This window comes from Salvelinus alpinus, unplaced genomic scaffold, assembly GCF_045679555.1.
Source record: "Salvelinus alpinus unplaced genomic scaffold, SLU_Salpinus.1 scaffold_44, whole genome shotgun sequence".
Taxonomy (NCBI): domain Eukaryota; kingdom Metazoa; phylum Chordata; class Actinopteri; order Salmoniformes; family Salmonidae; genus Salvelinus; species Salvelinus alpinus.
Window position 1 is genome coordinate 398,291 of NW_027255985.1, and position 19,770 is coordinate 418,060.

Consider the following 19,770-nt stretch of genomic DNA (forward strand, 5'->3'; position numbering starts at 1 on the left):
CACTTGAATGTTGTCAAGAAATACTAGAGTGATGTCAGATTGTTAAGAAAATTGATTATAGACCAATTTATTATACTGCTTTCATGTGTGTATATACACAAACATCTGCAACAATTATCATATTACATGTATTTTTTTAAACAAGCAGCTTTTTGAACTTGTAGAAAACAGCTAGCTACATTTTGAAGTGCCGCATTTTGATTAAAGTGGGTCACCAACGCAGTAAGTGTAACACAGCTCTTTTTTTGTTAGTCACTTTTTGTTAAATAATACTCTTTCAATTCAGAGCCTGGATTTTCCCCTGAGGCTAATATCCATATCATGCTGCAATCATTTGAACAGGGCAAACGATAAAGTAGAACATCATTAAAATACTCCTACTACAATGTTAAAACATTCTACATTGTGACATCATTAAAAAACTCCTACTACAATGTTAAAACATTCTACATTGTGACATCATTAAAATACTCCTACTACAATGTTAAAACATTCTACATTGTGACATCATTAAAATACTCCTACAATGTTAAAACATTCTACATTGTGACATAATTAAAATACTCCTACTACAATATTAAAACATTCTACATTGTGACATTATTTCATTGATATCATTAAGCAACTTCTTCATGTATGTATTTTCTGATGTTTGATCAGAGATCTTTTATCAGAGTATCTCTTGTCACATTGATCACAGCTATGAGGTTTCTCTCCTGTCTGTGTTCTCTGGTGTGAAGTCAGCTGGCTAGATGTAGGAAAACTCTTCCCACATTGATCACAGCTTTAAGGCTTCTCTCCTGTGTGTGTTCTCTGGTGTATAGTCAGAGAGCTAGATGTGGTAAAACTCTTCCCACATTGATCACAGCTATAAGGCTTCTCTCCTGTGTGTGTTCTCTGGTGTCGAATCAGATTGCTTGATGCAGTAAAACTCATCCCACAATGATCACAGCTATAAGGTTTCTCTCCAGTGTGTGTTCTCTGGTGTGAAGTCAGCTGGCTAGATGTAGGAAAACTCTTCCCACATTGAGCACAGCTATAAGGTTTCTCTCCTGTGTGTGTTCTCTGGTGTATTTTAAGGTCTGATGAAGATGTGCAACCTTTCCCACAGTCAGAGCAGCAATGAGATTTCTTCCCTGTGGGTCTCTGCTGGTGTTTCCGGAGGAGTTCTGATGTGGAGAGACTCTTCTCTGCCTCTTCAGCATCATGAGGTTGTTGAGGCCCCCCAGAGGATCCACGATAGTCACGTCTCTCTCCTGTGTGAACAAAAAGTCGGACAGATGGTTTAAGGCCCACAACAGCAAAAATCTACTGTAAAAAGGTGATGCCAACAGCGTAGCCATGATGTTGTACAAACAATGACGTCTGTAATGAATGTTCATTATTTGACATTTGTCTTAAGACAGTCAAGTGAACAACAATAGTCATATTTTGTCTTGTTTTCACATTAGTAGTAACATCGACGATTGTATGCTAGAAATACGTTTTCAAAGTTGTTGAAATCCTAAGCAGTGTGCCAGACAATTTTTGGTCTCCAATATATGCACCTTTCTGTAGGTCTATGTTGTTGTTAGGTGAAGTTATTGGTCCTACAGTAGGTCTATGGTATAACTAGCGGTTTCCACATTAGCTTGGAGGAGTTTCTGCAACCAAATTGCGTTTTAGCAAACACAAAGGGTAGAGAGCGATGCAGAGAGCGATGCACCTATTTGGGGATGTCTGATAGTATTTACGCACCACCACTAATGATTTGTGGAGCTTCTCAAAGTAATTATCTCTTCACCTCAAACAGCAAGTAAACAAAGTCTTACTAAAATCAATTGGCGAATGACAATAGTCGTTGTAAAGTATTTGTAAAATATTTCCAGCTCTCACTCTTAATAAACACTTGACATGAAAGGGAAAAATGTAATGCTCTGATCCAGTGGAAATGTCATAAAATACCTGATTACTTCTTATCCCTTACACAAATAGCCTACAGCTGTGTCTGTCCCAAACTCACTGGCGCGGGAAACTCTCAGAGCCTAGAATATTTTGTATCAAGTTTCGGACCGACCTAGGTGATAGAACTTGAAACACATGATCAACTATGTAGACAGGCCATGCGCAGCCAATGTGATTTATTTTTATCTGGATATTTTCTAGCTGTTTTTATTTGTTGGCTTTATGTAGGCTATTTTTACATAGTTGGCAATGGCAATAAAAGTTATTTAGATTTGTATAATTTTAATTTAGATAGAATGTAGATTAATCATATAAAATTATTTTGAGATAAAGACTATTATAATTATTATTACTATTATAAATTAAATGAAACTGTTCCAGTAAAATGTGAATATTAAAATCATAACTGGCACCAGATCAATAGAAATGGTCAGATAAATTGGCACTGCAAATGGAAAATGTTGCCGACTGCTGTTGTAGCCTATTACTGGAAACTCTAGGAGCATAACGTCAGAATTTACGAAGGCCAGCAGCAGCGGGAGGAGAATGCTAAGGAAGAGTTTTTTTCTTATGGTTAGGCTATCTTGATCTCTGGTTCCCTAGAGTCATTTGTGTGTCTCAATTATTTAATAAAACGGGTGATTCCTATGTTGATGATGTAAAGAATATTTGCTGCTCTGGTGTGTAATGAGGAGCAACCAGACACTGCACGCATTTATGAAATTGCTTATTCCAGTTACTAATAAGCATGCACCCATTAAGAAAATGACTGTAAAAGCTGTTAAATTCCAGTGGATTGATGAGGAATTGAAAAATGGTATGGTTGAGAGGGATGAGGGAAAAGGAATGGAAATAAAGTCTGGCTGTACAACCGATTGGCAAACGTCCTGCAAATTGAGAAATCATGTGACTAAACTGAAGAAAAAGAAGACAATGAAACAAAGATAAATTACATAAAGAATGATAGTAAAAAGCTTTGGAGAACGTTACATACAATTTTGGGAAAAAAGGCAAACTCTGCTCCATCATTAACTGAATCAGATGGCTCATTCATCACAAAGCCCACTACTGTTATGATTTTTTCAGTGGCAAGATTAGCAAACTTAGGCATGACATAACAGCAGCAAACGCTGACACTACACATCCAAGTATATCTGACCAAATTATGAAAGACAAGCATTGTAATTTAGAATTCCGTAAAGTCAGTGTGGAAGAGGTGAAACAATTATTGTTGTCTATCAACAATGACAAGCCACCGGGGTCTGACAATCTAGATGGAAAATTACTGAGGATAATAGCGGACTATATTGGCACTCCTATTTTCCGTATCTTTAATTTTAAGCCTACTAGAGAGCGTGTGCCCTCAGGCCTAAAAGGAAGCTAAAGTCATTCGACATGTGCTATGCTCTGCATAGTTAGTTAGCTCCAGGTAAAATGTTGCACTTATTCAGCCATTCTGTGACCAAAAACAAGCTACATATGGACAGTACCAAAATAAACTGACTCTGGAAATGACTAAGTGCCTCGTAATTTTGCTGAAAATGGGACAAACGGACGCCTTCTGTGGTAACAGACTGGGACGATTTGTAATCAAATCTAATTCCCAGGAACGGGGTTCAAATGAACCACAGAGACTGTGTGGGATAATAACATGGCCGTGTCCAACCCTGCTTGTTCCCTCGACTCCACTACCAACCACCAATCTCCAACAGGGCCCTTAACCTGAATCACTAGACATTTCATAGTGAGCTACAGGTAGGGATCAGCAATGAATCCCAATAATGAGCCACCTATGGGAGGGGTAACCCTTTGTGGACAAATCTCTCAACGTATTACTGCTACCCTGGGGAGATTGATATACCCCTTGAACATCGGCTCCAACCCTCGCCGGATGTGGCAGGGCTTGCAAACTATTACAGACTACAAAGGGAAGCACAGCCGATAGCTGCCCAGTGACACGAGCCTACCAGACCAGCTAAATTACTTATATGCTCACTCCGAGGAAAGTAACACTGAAACATGCATGACAGCATCAGCTGTTCCGGACGACTTTGTGATCACGCTCTCCGCAGCCGATGTGAGTAAGACCTTTAAACAGGTTAACATTCACAAGGCCACAGGGCCAAACGGATTACCAGGACGTCTACTCCAAGCATGCGCTGACCAACTGGCAAGGGTCTTCACTGACATTTTCATCCCCTGTCTGAGTCTAATACCAGTTGTTTCAAGCAGACTACCATAGTCCCTGTGCCCAAGAACACTAAGGTAACCTGCCTAAATGACTACCGACCCGTAGCACTCACGTCTGTAGCCATGAAGTGCTTTGAAAGGCTGGTCGTGGCTCACATCAACACCACTATCCCAGAAACCCTAGACCCACTCCAAATTGCATAACACCCCAACAGATCCACAGATGATGCAATCTCTATTGCACTGCACACTGCACTTTCCCACCTGGACAAAAGGAACACCCATGTGAGAATGCTATTCATCGACTACAGCTCAGCGTTCAACACCATAGTACCCTCAAAGCTCATCACTAAGCTAAGGACCCTGGGACTAAAAACACTGAGCACGCCCCCATTCTCATCGAAGGGGTTTTAGCGGAGCAGGTTGAGAGCTTCAAGTTCCTTGGTATCCACATCCTTGGTGTCCACATTATAGGTTTAGTTAACTGGTGAACTGTTGAAATCATGGAAACATAATGACGATTCTAATTCTAGATTTGGAATAGAATGTGCAGCACCTTGACTATATTGCTGTCTGACATGACTACCAATTAATAAACCAGGGAGCAATTACTGACAGAGTAGGAGCATGGTGGAGACATCCAAGAGAAGGAAATCAGGAAGGGAAATGACAGCAAGTAGTGCAGACGAAAGGGATAACAAGTTGGTGAAGCAACAGATGTGCTGGAATGAGAACAATATAGATGGAATGAGAACAATATAGATGGAATGATAACAATATAGATGCTACTTTGAGAACACAAACTCTTCCACAGCACTGAGCGAGGGAGTCCAGGGGATGACTGGAGGAGCAATGGAGGAAGCATTGTGGGATTCTCTTGGCGCGAGTACAGTTGTTGAGACTGAGTGGACGATGGTGATGAACAGTGGAGTGAAAAGGGCTAAAGTTGGTAATGAACAGCAGTTTAGGGTCATAGTGGGAATCATCAGCAAGGATGTTTTTGTGGGTGACCTGTTAACGGTCTCAAAGATGGTGAAGGATGAATTGGGTGAAGTGGAATCGGTTCGAGTGACCAGGAGCGGTATTATACTGATTGTGTGTCAACAGCGCAAAAGGAGAAAGCTTTGTGTGGTTTAGGTTAAACATTTCAGGTAGACGCGCGTTGATTAAAATTAATGATAGTCGGAAGGTCTTACTGTGGTTTGGTGAAGTGGTTCTCCCATCTTATGTAAAACCTGGGTAAGTGAGATATACAGAAGCCGCTGCAGTGTTACAATTGTAAAATAGTTTGGACACGTGGCAGTGTTTGTCGAAGGAATAAATATGTCGTAGTCAGATGAAGCATGTTGTAATTGTGATGGGAATCACGTTCCCGAGTTCCCGGGGTGCCCTGTACGGATGAAGGATGTCACAGTAGCTAGGATGATCAGGTCCATCCAGCAGGTGTCCTATGTGGAGGCAGTGAAAATAGCTGAAGGAGTAGAGAGGAGAAGGTAGTTCATGTCCCACAGTCTGCAGTGAAGCCATGCAGGAGAAGGATCCCAACACACTAATAGTGAACAAGGTGGACTTTGTTGTGTTTATAGAGCAAGTGACAAATTGCATTAATAAATAATTAGTAACCTTCGTCCAAAACTAGCAGTTTCCGCATTAGCTTGGAGGAGTTTCTACAACAAAATTGCATTTGCATTGCCCTCACTGCCGCAGTGATAAATTGCATTAATAATAAACGAATAAAACATCTAAGAAGCTAGACATCATTGTGAAGGCGGCAAATAGACTTCTGGATCTCCAGGACTTCAGACTAAATGTTACAGGGAGTACTGAATGAAGACGTTCTCCCTCTCCCAGGTTCCTGAACCTGTGTAGGGATATGAAAAGTACCATTTTTGTTTGAAATTCAGGGTAGTGGAGTGAATTTGGTTCGTGTTTATTTTTTATTTTACGTAATTCGTATGATTTGTTAATCCCAATTTATTTTGCGTTTTGGTTATTTTTCACAACCCCATACAGTAGGTGGCAGCAATACACCTGATGAGTGTAGTCTGACAATAAACCTCAGAGAAGAAGACATGGTAGGAACCAAAGTGTTGGTCAGTGTTTCCAGTTGACCCTAATTAGATGTTACATTACATGTTGTTTTCTTACTTCATGTAGCCGGCTAGCTAGCCAACATATTCATACTTCGCTTACTTCTCTCTGATAAGATACCTCTGCACAAACATGCTTATCTAGGCGTACACCAGCACTGGTACCAGGCACTATTAGCTAGCTCCGTTTGCTCTGACTCTTAATACATTTAGCAAGCTAGCTAGCCCGCTAACTAGCAATTAGCAGCTAACATTATTTAAGCAACACCTTGCTAAGACAAGACAATCTTTCGCCTTTAATGTAATGGCATGAAAATAATTGCCAGAATATTATACAATGACTTATCAATAGCTCTAACAATTTGACCCCAACAAGAAATCTACACTGGCAGTTATAGAAAGACCCATTTACTATATAATCATTGATTCTTGAAGAATATAACTTATAAATGCCTCAAATGTTTCAACCGTATTACCCCACCAGAAACCAAAACATAAGCTCGTATAACGCCACTGTTTGTAAACAAATACTATATGGCTGAGGAGTAGGGTCGATCCAAGCGTTCTGACCTCACAATGACAGTAAAGCACCCAAGCTAACTGGCTAACGTTGGTTAGCTTGCTAGACACAAATCAGAGAAAACCTCACTCTTACCATTTTACTTGCCCTAGCAGAGCTGGTTAGGCTGTTTTCATGTTATCCAGAGCGTTGGTGACTAACTGTGCTGCTGGCAACAATTTAATTTGAGCTTTTTTGCAGATGTTTACTGACACCGGCCATATTCAACGGGTGTTGAGAGTTATTAAATTCATCAGTTATTCTATGCTCTAATCAAGTCAATAAACATTGGGTAGTTAGTTAGAATATAGTTACTATACTGGCAAGTTGGATGTATAAGTAGCCAACTAACGTTAGGTAGCTAGTGTAATAAATATCATTTATTATAACACAAGCATATTGTTATTACGTTGTTATAACTAACTTCTTTCCAAACAGGGTTTCTCACAAACTCATAAGCAGATACTGAGACCCACACACACCCAGAGACAGATGGCTGACACAGACCTTTCATAAACACCGATAAGAAAAGGGTGCTTGGTACTGCATTTCACGAGATACTGAGACACACACATACCCAAGGACAGAGGGCTGACATAAACCTTTTATAAACACTGATAAGACAGGAACATCTACGCACACACAAAATCTCCTCTTCAGTCTGAACATTTTACAGAGACACACAGAAATGTCAAAATAGGCACATCTACGCACACACCTAATCTCCTGTTTTAGCTGAACATTTCTGAAGACAAAGAACTCTACTCAGAGCCAATGGGACAGTGATACTAGCCTGAAGGGGACCTCGCCCAACTCATCAGGACCAACCAGAGGACCAGAACTTCCAGACTCAACCTACTTTCTGTGCTGTATAAAATGTCTATGCACTCTGTTATCTGGGCTTCTTTCGGATAGTTCCATTTGAGCTTGATGAAAGGGTCCGTGCACGCTATTTCAGATATCTTTACCTCTGAATAAATTGCTTTTAATTAAACCTTATCCACCCTGTCCAGAGTCTCTACTTCGTCTCAGTTCTCCAGTAAACTTGTGATATCAACAAATTGGTAGCAGAGGATGGTTTTCTTCTCTGAATTCGGTCCATAAAAAAGTTGATAGAGAAAAGAGACAAGTGAGAGACGGATCAGAAAGGAAGTGTGACCTGTCCGAAGGAGCAGCCGGGAATCCAGCTCGCCTCAGGAAACTGATCTATAAGGCCTACAAAACAAAGGTAAGCAGTACCTGTTAGATCAAAAATCTGCATATTGTATATTAGGAAAATCCAAATTAAAGATCAGGAGTACTGAGGTTGAGTATGGGTTACTGTTAAATTTATGATAAATGTCTATTGTAAATGTAAAAGTAAACATGTAAAGATATCTGAGATATAGAGAGTCACATAGTCGGGTAGAAGCCGTGAGACTCAGAGTCACATAGTCGGGTAGAAGCCGTGAGACTCTAAAGTAATTAAAGAGAGATTCACATAGTCGGGTAGAAGCCGTGAGAATCCAAATAACTTATAGAGAGTCACATAGTCGGGTAGAAGCCGTGAGACTCAGATTCATATAGTCGGGTAGAAGCCGTGAGAATCTAAGTAAATGTGTGTTGTAAAAGATTCACATAGTCGGGTAGAAGCCGTGAGAATCCAATGTATTGTGTTATAATTGTAACTGACTTGATAAAAAGATTCAGATAGTCGGGTTGAGTGAGAATTCCGTGAGAATCCAAGTCTAGAAAAGGTTCCCCAGACTTAACAACATTTGATTGGTTAAAACACTTGGAAGTTACCTAGGGGGAATCAACAAAATAAAATAAAAATACAAGTTCAGATAGTCGGGCAATGGTTGACTTGGCACTTAACTAGATGCACTGTGAAGAACTTAACCTGCGATCAATGTATTAATGTTGTTATGTAATAAAATACAAATGTGGAAATGTTAATTTGAATGTTGTGTAAGATTGGCCTTTTCACGAGACTCACTGGTTGATAACTTTTGGGAGGACAGCTGAGTCTTCTTTTGGCCCCTGGTACAGCCGCCAAGCTGAAAACTGACTTGTATTTTTCCTCTATTGTGATGTTGGTATTTCCATAATTCCTAAAATTGAATTGATAATTATTTTAGAAATGCTTGAGTTTGTTGATATATTGTTCCAGAAGGGCGATTCTGATACCTTCTGGGAAAATATATAACAACTCGAAAAACTGAAAAACGCTGATAACTTTTGCAAAATAATTCCTAAAATTGAATTGATAATTAGTTTAGAAGCGCTTGAGTTCGTAGATATATTGTTCCAGAAGGGCGATTCTGATACCTTCTGGGAAAATATATAACAACTCGAAAAACTGAAAAACGCTGATAACTTTTGCAAAATAATTCCTAAAATTGAATTGATAATTATTTTGGGAGCGCTTGAGTTCGTAGATATATTGTTCCAGAAGGGCGATTCTGATACCTTCTGGGAAAATATATAACAACTCGAAAAACTGATTAACAGTAATAACTGCTGTAAATAATTCTTTGTGTACGAGTGTGGGGCACCAGAGATAAGTCGGTGTCAGCACCGAGAATACATTGCTGGCCTCGGCCAGTGACGGGCTAAGTGCACTAAGATAGTCAAACCTGATCCTGAAATTTACCATGGCAGCCGCTAATGGCCCAAAACTAAAGTTCAATGAATACCTAGAACAAAAAATACAGGACAGGGCAGGGGGAAAGGAACAATATAAATGTACAGGCCCCAATCTCAAGACCTCGTGGGAGGGCCAATCAGACTTTGAAGGCTAAGATAGCCAAGGTATGTGCTGGGTCCAAACTGTCGTGGGTAGAGGCCCTTCCCCTGGCGCTGATGGCCATGAGAGCCTCTCCAGGGGCAGGGACTCATCTGTCTCCTCATGAGATCATGACAGGGAGGGTGATGTCTGGTCCACCAAGAGAGGGAGGTCATATGCCCGCTCTTGATGTACAACAAATTGCAATGTCTGACTATGTGAGAAAACTGACGGAACTTTCTGCAGCTCTCTCCAAACAGATTCACAAGGTCCAATGGCAGGGTATAAAGTATTTTGGGGAGAAAATTTGGAGAAGGACTGAATGAGTTACATGAAAAGTCACTAGAGGGTGCCATTGGTCAACTTATGGAGGTTCATGGAATTGGGAGAAGGCAGACAGTTACATGAAACATAGAGGAAATTTAAAACGAATGATTTGAGGGTATTATCATAATTATTATGTTTTGTTTGTAGTAAACATTTGGGTTAAGGGGATTTACATGTTCCCAGAGACAAGGTATCTTAAAGGGGCACACTCACTTATGGAATATTCTGAGTTTTATTTTCTGAGTTTTAATTAGACAAGGAAATGTTTAATTTTTAAAGATAAGGGGTTCTTTAATAGGTCTAGACATGGTATGGAACACGAATATAAGGGGGTGTTGTAACCTTTGACCTGCATCATGGCTGTCTCTTGAAGTCTGATCAGCTTCGGGGGAGGGCCACGTAAATAATGCATTTGTGGTCATTTGGTATACTGGTTTTGAGGTAAATTGGTGTAAGTCATTATTTAGAGTAGGTAAGGTTGTTACCTGGCCAGGGCCAGGTATCAAACGGGGGAGGGGTACATTGTGGTCTAGGATAGGATGGGGCCTATTGAATAATAAACTAATTTAAAATTTAAAAAATTCTAGCTAAAAAATAGGCATAGAAGTTAAATATATAATCAGATAGAACAAATGAGAAACTGTTTGTTAACCAAACCTGTATGTCCAAGATTTTATGCATTACAGATGAATTAAAGGAGAAGGTGATTCACTCGACCTGGGGGCATATCGCACTTGGAGGGTGAGACACACTGACACTGCCGAATGATCACAGAGTTAAGGAGAAGAACTGTTGCTAATAAAGCTCAGGGGTCAACTCCTTAATGAAGAATTCCCTGACCCCGACCTTTCCTCACTGTGTACGTTCATAGAAGTGAAAGTGTTGCTTGATCTCTAGCTGATGATGTGTTCTCTGGGAGAGGATGGGGCTTTACAGGACTGCTTGTGGTCCTGAGCTGTCTGATTAGGATACGATGGGGATGTTACCATCACAGTACTGCCAGAACCACCACCAGTTCCAACGGACCAGGGTTCAGCCGGCCTCCTCCACCACTTCAAGACCAAGTCCCACGCCATCACCTAAGCTCTCCAATCTGGTACAGGTAATAAATGTAAAAGACATCTCAGATAGTGAACAATTGGGGACTGAAACTGGTTATGAGGAAAGGGAGAATATGTGGTTGGCCTATAAAAAAATAAATAGAAAGGACTGTGTCGTATGTGGACATGCCAGACCTATTCTGGCTGCTCACCCATTTGCCCTAAGTAATGGGGAAGGTTGGATGTGCATATTGGAAAGTTTAAGCCAAATTCAACCCTGTGTAAAACTCTGAGTCTTGTGTTCCCAGAAGTCCCTCCCCAGAAGACACCATGGGGGGTTAAGGCATATGGGGGATATTACAGCTGTAACACTGGTACAGGTAGGGGTATAGACTATGGGAGGCTCCCTACTGCTACCTGCATCACTAATGCCACTATTAACTGGAGGTGTTGCTGGTGGATGTGTGGACCTGCCAGGCGGTTGACCCCATTTTGAAAGGAAATTGTCGTTGCACAGGTGCTTTGGCCAGTCTGATACCACCATTGCCTATTATTGAGGTTATAGCTAACCAACTTCTGGGAGTTGCACATGACACAGAGACTCGGTACCAACCCAGGAGACGGCAGAACCGTGACGCTCCTTGGTCCGAGGGTACAGATAACATGCACACCAACCTGTTGGGGTCCCAATAGGGGTCCCCCACGAATATCAGACATCAAACAGGAATGATGGCCTGTGGCATTTATTGCCCATTTTTGGCCCAGCTATTGTTGATGCTAAGCAGAATGCCTGGATCAATTATATCTACTATAATCAACAATGATTTGTTAACTACACCCACACAGTACTTACGGGGATGGCTGAACGATTGGATGCTACCTCTCAAACCAGTAGACAAAATAGACTAGAACTGGACATGATTCTGGCCAACCAGGGAGGTGTATGTAAAATGATTGGAGAACAGTGTTGCACGTTTGTCCCTAAACAATACTAGTCCGGATGGGAGCATTTCAAAAGCTCTGAGTGGGTTGGCAAGGTTATCAGTGGAGATGAAGGGTCTTGCAGGTGTGGAGGAGAATGGACTGTTCCCCTGGCTGGGTGGTTGGTTTGGTAAGTGCACTACAATGATGGTTACTGGATTTCTGACTCTAGTTGTTGTTTTTCTTATGCTCATGTGCTGTGCTGCCTGTATCATACCTTGTTTGAAGAAGTCTGTTACAGATGTGGCAAGGACCTCTGGTATGATGCCGTTGCTTGATGCTCCAGTTGGAGAGGCTGATACGGAATCAAGCTTTCGCAGGAGAGTGGGCCTGACAGAGGAGGACCCTTGGTTTGCTGTAGTAGAGGTTGTCGAATGAATAAAAAGTGATGTTTGTCCTCCCTGTTGTGAAGGTTTGAAGTTCCCGGGTGGCGACGAGCCCACCTGGTACAGGTTGTATAGAGGGATGGGTTTAACATTTTCTCGTTTTTTGGTTAAAAATTAGGTAATTGGACTCAACAAGGTTTTGAAGCGGTTCATGGCCAGTTGGCTGCAACTAGCCTGATGGCATTCCAAAATAGAATCGCGGTGGATATGTTGTTGGCTGAACGCGGAGGTGTTTGTGCCATGTTCGGGGAGCAATGTTGTACTTTCATTCCCAATAACACAGCAACTGATGGTAGTCTTACTGTTGCCTTAGAGGGTCTTCGTACACTTAATGAGAAGATGAAGCACCACTCCGGGGTTGACACCTCTATGTGGGACTCTTGGATGGATGCGTTTGGTAAATATAAGATGCTTGTTTCCTCCATACTGGTATCTATATCTGTCTTCACTGCGATACTGGTGCTTTGTGGATGCTGCTGCATTCCATGTATTCGAACGCTGACCACTAGGATCATAACTACTGCTATTGATCCCAACCAGGCAGAGAAGGGACAGATGTTTCCTATGCTTGCCCTGGAGGATGCGGAGCCAGGCTATTGGACTGATGACTAATTAAACGCCATTTATAGCTTTTGTCACGTCTCTGGTGAGACGTGAAGAGGGGGAATCAAAACTTTATCTTCTGATAAAGTTTACCCTATTCTGCCATTTATAGCTTTTGTCACGTCTCTGGTGAGACGTGAAGAGGGGGATTTAAAACTTTCTCTCTGAGAAAGTTTCCCTGGTTGTTTACTTTTGCTTTTCTTACTTTTACCTAGTTTATGTCACGTCTCTTTGGAGACGTGAAGAGGGGGAATCAAAACTTTATCTACTGATAAAGTTTACTCTATTTTTTGCCACTTGTAGCTTTTGTCCTAGCTTTTGTCACGTCTCTTATGAGACGTGAAGAGGGGGATTTGTAATAAATATCATTTATTATAACACAAGCATATTGTTATTACGTTGTTATAACTAACTTCTTTCCAAACAGGGTTTCTCACAAACTCATAAGCAGATACTGAGACCCACACACACCCAGAGACAGATGGCTGACACAGACTTTTCATAAACACCGATAAGAAAAGGGTGCTTGGTACTGCATTTCACGAGATACTGAGACACACACATACCCAAGGACAGAGGGCTGACATAAACCTTTTATAAACACTGATAAGACAGGAACATCTACGCACACACAAAATCTCCTCTTCAGTCTGAACATTTTACAGAGACACACAGAAATGTCAAAATAGGCACATCTACGCACACACCTAATCTCCTGTTTTAGCTGAACATTTCTGAAGACAAAGAACTCTACTCAGAGCCAATGGGACAGTGATACTAGCCTGAAGGGGACCTCGCCCAACTCATCAGGACCAACCAGAGGACCAGAACTTCCAGACTCAACCTACTTTCTGTGCTGTATAAAATGTCTATGCACTCTGTTATCTGGGCTTCTTTCGGATAGTTCCATTTGAGCTTGATGAAAGGGTCCGTGCACGCTATTTCAGATATCTTTACCTCTGAATAAATTGCTTTTAATTAAACCTTATCCACCCTGTCCAGAGTCTCTACTTCGTCTCAGTTCTCCAGTAAACTTGTGATATCAACACTAGCTCACATACTGGTACATACTGCTGTAAAGATATGCCATGCATTTTGTAAGGATAGTGTAGCTAACATAACGTGTAACGTAACTTATTTGAAAAGTCAATACTTTATTGCATTGCTCAACATTTGTCATAATTATTTAAAGCAGTTCATTTGTATCCGCTCTCTCGTTGGACTTCGGCTGCATATTTTCCTCCCATTTTATTCAAATCTGAAAACGTTGAAGACACAAACATTTCCTGAAGAATTGCATTATGGGTCCTAAAGTACTGCATGTATACTTCGTATTTCGGTGAATTTAGTACGACATCCGGGAACTTTTGGCATACTAACTATATCCATACTATGACCAATAAGCAGACTATATACTCAATTAACATCACAAATAGTGCAGTTAGTATGAGTATTCTAACACAGCTCAGGACTCTGGGCAGCCATTTTGTTTGTTTAAAAACTAGGTTGCCCCTTTAAAAAAGCCACACAACAATCAATCAATCTGCAGTTCAACCGATAACAAAGCTGTAATTCCACCACTGTTTTGGTAATAAGATGATGGATGGGGCTGGAGAAATGTAACTACTCTCAAATTCATAGACAGACTATGGATGAAAGGACTGACCATCCATGATATCAACATTATAGTTTTAACCATGTTGAGGCTATAAATAAATAATTTAAAAGTCCAAATATGGATATAGTAATTGCACATTTCCCCTTTAACACCACACATCAGTTCAACAAACGCAGAGTTTGTGCTTCTGTTTTTAAGACAGTACTTACGAGTGTTACTCAGGGAACGGTTTCTCAAAACCATCTTATTGCTAAGTTCATCGTTAGAACCATCGGATGCCTGAAGATATGTTTGGGAAACCGGGACCTGATATCCAGTTTGGTCCTCTTCTTCATTTTTCGATGTGACAGTCATTTCCCCCTCCTCTTCTTTCACTGAAATGTCGTCGTCCTCCTCTTCCTCTGTAACGTCTTTCTCTTCTTCTTTCACGGTAACAGCCTCACTTTCTACTTGTTCTTGTATTGTAACAGCCTCCTCTTCCTCCTCCTCTTTCACGAGAGCTTCTTTCTCCATCCAGCAGAACTCCTCTTCTTCAACAGGAACGGGGTAAAGTTTGAGACTGGAGCTATGAGGCATGTACTGAAGTCGCTAAGCGGTATAATTCCAAGCAGTGTCACTTTATCAGCAGCACGTGACCAATGACGTCTGAAGAATCATTTCGTCGAACACCTGATTGGTTTGGTGTTGGGCTCGTTCGACATTGCAGCCGACAGTGCAGGTGGCTGCTGACTGCTGACTGACTAATTTACAAATCACCTTGCATCATAAATAACTACTCATTGTAATTTATAAATCAGTCAGCTAGTCACCGTTTACCCACAACGCAGAATGGATTTGATGCTCTCGAACACGGTCAGTGGTTTAATATATGACATAATGGCTACGCTGCTAGAGTGTGACGTCATCTATAAAATGTGGCTGTTCTAAATTCTGTGTCGCTCAAAGCCTTGAGTAATGAACCTATTTTTTTGTTGTTGACACAATTGGCTGGAAAGAGCCAATGATTCAGGAAGCTTTGTTTCCCCATCACTACTTTTCAGCATGTTTTCTGTGAATTAGACTACGGGAGTTTTGTAACTTTTTCTCCGGTAACGTTAGTTGGTCTCGCTGACCATAACCGTGCTGGTTGGCTACGCTGGTTAGGCTAATAGCTAGTTGGCTAAATAGCCAACGTTAGCTGGTTGGCTAACTGCATATAGATAACTGCATATAGCTAATGTTAGCTGGCTGGCTAAGATAACTGCATATAGCTAATGTTAGCTGGCTGGCTAAGAGAACTGCATATAGCTAACATTCTTTGATATTTGGTTAGATGGCATTATGTATTTACAAAACTGTGGTTTACTTTAATCACTCAAGTCATGAGTGTAAATTATTGGTTTAAACCTTTTCTCAATAGGGGGGCGCCATTTAGACTTTGTAAAAATTCGTTCCCAAATTAAACTGCCTCGTACTCAATTCTTGCTCGTACAATATGCATATTATTATTACTATTGGATAGAAAACACTCTCTAGTTTCTAAAATCGTTTGAATTATATCTGTGAGTAAAACAGAACTCATTTTGCAGCAAACTTCCTGTCAGGAAGTGAGAAATCTGAAATCGGGCACTCTGTTCCAGGGTCAGTTTATTAATTTGCATGTAATCTATGGGTCGACATGCACTGCATACGCCTTCCCCTAGATGTCAGTAAGCAGTGAGAATTGGAATGGAGTGTCTAGGTAGATCTGAGGCCGTACAAAAGCTCTTGGAACCAGGGGTGCAATCTTTTCAACGTTCGTCATGACGCGAGACAGACCTCAGGATTGCATTCTGAAAAGCTCTCGTTATAGGAGTTAGATTTATCCGGCTCTGATTTTATTCGATATAGGTGTTAAAAACATCATAATGTAGTTAATTTAAACCGAGTTATATCAGTTTATATCAGTATATTGTGATTTTCGGTATTTTGTTTGTGCTGCGTTATGGTGAGTTGGACACGTTTTTGCCACATGGCTAATGTTTGCTGCTAATTCCAAAGTTGAAGACGACAATCTACAACCGAGCAACGATTATTCTGGACAAAGGACAACTTGCACAAGATTCTGATGGAAGCTCATCAAATAGTAAGAACTATTTATGATGTTAATTCGTTGTTCTGTTGAAAAATGTAAAACTATTATTCCGCCATTAATTTCGGTGCGGTCTCGCTTTAACGCACGCTGTATGTCGTAGTAACGTTAGATTTAAAAATCGAACACAGCGGTTGCATTAAGAACTAATGTATCTTTCATTTGCTGTCCAACCTGTATTTTTTAGTCAAGTTTATGATTAGTTATTGATTAGATTAGGTGCCTCTCCCAAGATTTCTCCCGACATTTTGTTTGCAGTTTGGCTACTATTCTCATTGTATAACCACGATTTGTGCCGGTAAATATGCACATTTTCGAACAAACCATATATGTATTGTGTAATATGATGTTATAGGACTGTCATCTGATGAAGTTTTGAGAAGGTTAGTGAAAAATGTAATATCTTTTGCTGGTTTATTCGCTATCGCTAACGTGCATGAATCAATGCTGCTGTATGGTTGGCTATTGTAGTAAGCTAATATAATGCTATATTGTGTTTTCGCTGTAAAACACTTAAAAAATCTGAAATATTGGCTGGATTCACAAGATGTTGGTCTTTCATTTGCTGTACGCTGTGTATTGTTCATAAATGTTTTATGATGAGTATTTAGGTAATTCACGTTGGTCTCTGTAGTTATTCTAGCTGCTTTGGTGAGATTTTGTGATGGTGGCTACAATGTAAAACTATGATTTATACCTGAAATATGCACATTTTTCGAACAAAACATATGCTATACAATAAATATCTTATCAGACTGTCATCTGATGAAGTTGTTTCTTGGTTAGTGACTTTTTATATCTTTATTTGGTCGAATTTGTGATAGCTACCTATGCAGTAAAAAAATGGTGGAGAAAATAAAGTTGGGTCTTTTGCTATCGTGGTTAGCTAATAGAAATACATATTGTGTCTTCCCTGTAAAACATTTTAAAAATCAGAAATGATGGCTGGATTCACAAGATGTGTATCTTTCATCTGGTGTCTTGGACTTGTGATTTCATGATATTTAGATGCTAGTATTTACTTGTGGCGCTATGCTAGGCTATGCTAGTCAGCTTTTTTACTGATGAGGGTGCTCCCGGATCTGGGATGAGTACCAAGTAAAAGTTAATTTAAAGTTATACATTTTAAGTTATTTCTGTTGTAGTATACATCATAGGGAATAGGCTGGTCCTCCATATTACTTCACACCTGACTTTGGCATTCTTCTAAATTCTGATTGGTTTAATGTAATAACTAAAAAAATAGAACTGTGAGGTGTTATTTTGCATTGGAAATGTTATAATATTTTATTTGATATTTTATAAACAATACAAAACATACACATACAAACAACATCATAGAAACATTAACTACATCACACCTGCCCAGACCCACTAGAACACACCTCCATCTCCATTAACTACATCACACCTGCCCAGACCCACTAGAACACACCTCCATCTCCATTAACTACATCACACCTGCCCAGACCCACTGGAACACAGCCAGCGCATTCATCAGCACCATTTTTTCCCTCTCTCTTGCCAACTCACTTTAAACTTTTAGAAAATAAACCATTTGACCTTTCTTTTGAATTAACAACAGAGGATTGGTTGATTTCCAGGTTTAATTAAGTATAATATTTAAGATGATTTATGAGAAAAGTATCGTCCAACTCTGGGGTATCTCACTGCACCCTCAAATGCCATGTTTTGAAATATACAGACAGACAGATTAAAAGTAATTTTACATTGTATAACTGTACTTCTGACAGCCAACTTTCTAACTCCGCCCATAACTGTATGACATCATAACATTCCCTGAAGGATTATTGAGTCATTGCTAGTTTTACACTGAAGACATGACTCTGTGGTTATGCTGTAGAATTTGTGAATTTTGTCTCTTGTATAATAAGGGACTATTATTTGTCCCAACATCAGAGGCCACAGACTTTGATGCAGTTAAAGACTTCCAAAAGTGTTTCCGCAGTTTAAGATCAACTGAGTTTTTTTAATGGTGTTTCTCCCTGTGCACCTGCCAAGGTGAATCCTTTGAACGAGACAAGTTACCAGACAGGACATATTGCTAATGTTCTTCCCATTAATAACCTGAATGACAATTAACTTGTGGGCGGTTGTGGTGATGGCGTCCTATTCGATGACGTCGTCCATCGGGATTGCCCAAAAAAGAAGACGCTCTGGATTGATCACTGGAGTCAGATGTGAAGGAGGAGGTTGATCATCAGGAGTCAGATGTGAAGGAGGAGGTTGATCATCAGGAGTCAGATGTGAAGGAGGAGGTTGATCATCAGTGAACCTCTAGGATTGTGGCTGGACTGGCGTTTCCACTTCCAGCTTGGTCATATATTTTGATACATTGAATGTTGATACTGTGAAAGTATGTTATATATTTGTACCTCCTGTTTCATGAAGTGATGTCACTAAGTACTGCCCTTATATATACAATGCATTCGGAAAGCATTCAGACCCCTTCACTTTTCCCACATTTTGTTACGTTACAGCCTTATTCTAAAATTGATTCAATCATTTTTTCCCTCATCAATCTACACAATACCCAATAATGACATCACAATACCCCATAAGACATCACATTGCCCCATAATGACATCACAATACCCCATAATGACAAAGCAAAAACAGGTAAATGAAAAGTTTTGCTTTTCTTTTAAAAACAAGGACCTTTCTAAGTGACCCCAAACTTTTGAATGGTAGTGTACATCTACATGATATATTGTTACACCATGTAGGAGCAGTATAGACCTAGTCTGTTCATTATATACATCTACATGATGTATTGTTATACCATGTAGGAGCAGTATAGACCTAGTCTGTTCACTATATACATCTACATGATGTATTGTTACACCATGTAGGAGCAGTATAGACCTAGTCTGTTCATTATATACATCTACATGATGTATTGTTACACCATGTAGGAGCAGTATGGACCTACATTAGCTTGCTAATTATTTAGATTTAGTTTGAGTTAATGAAACTGCCTTAAATGTGCTGTAGTAAACATGTTTTATTCTCACTAATCAATCAACACATTCCTGTCTTTGTATGTCTCAATATATTAGTATTATTTAATTAAATTCATTTAAAAGAATCTTTGTCTGAAAATAAAATATGATCCTCAACTGCGTTTCCCCTCC

General features: G+C 40.1%; 1 long non-coding RNA gene across 1 annotated transcript; it reads right to left on the minus strand.

Annotated features, from left to right (window-relative positions):
* Positions 1 to 50: 50 nt before the first annotated feature.
* Positions 51 to 14,830, minus strand: LOC139567121 (uncharacterized). Its single transcript, XR_011673229.1, has 2 exons — positions 14,715 to 14,830; positions 51 to 1,256 (listed from the first exon to the last, which is right to left on the minus strand). It is a non-coding gene; the product is annotated as an uncharacterized lncRNA (long non-coding RNA).
* Between the last annotated feature and the right edge of the window lie 4,940 nt (positions 14,831 to 19,770).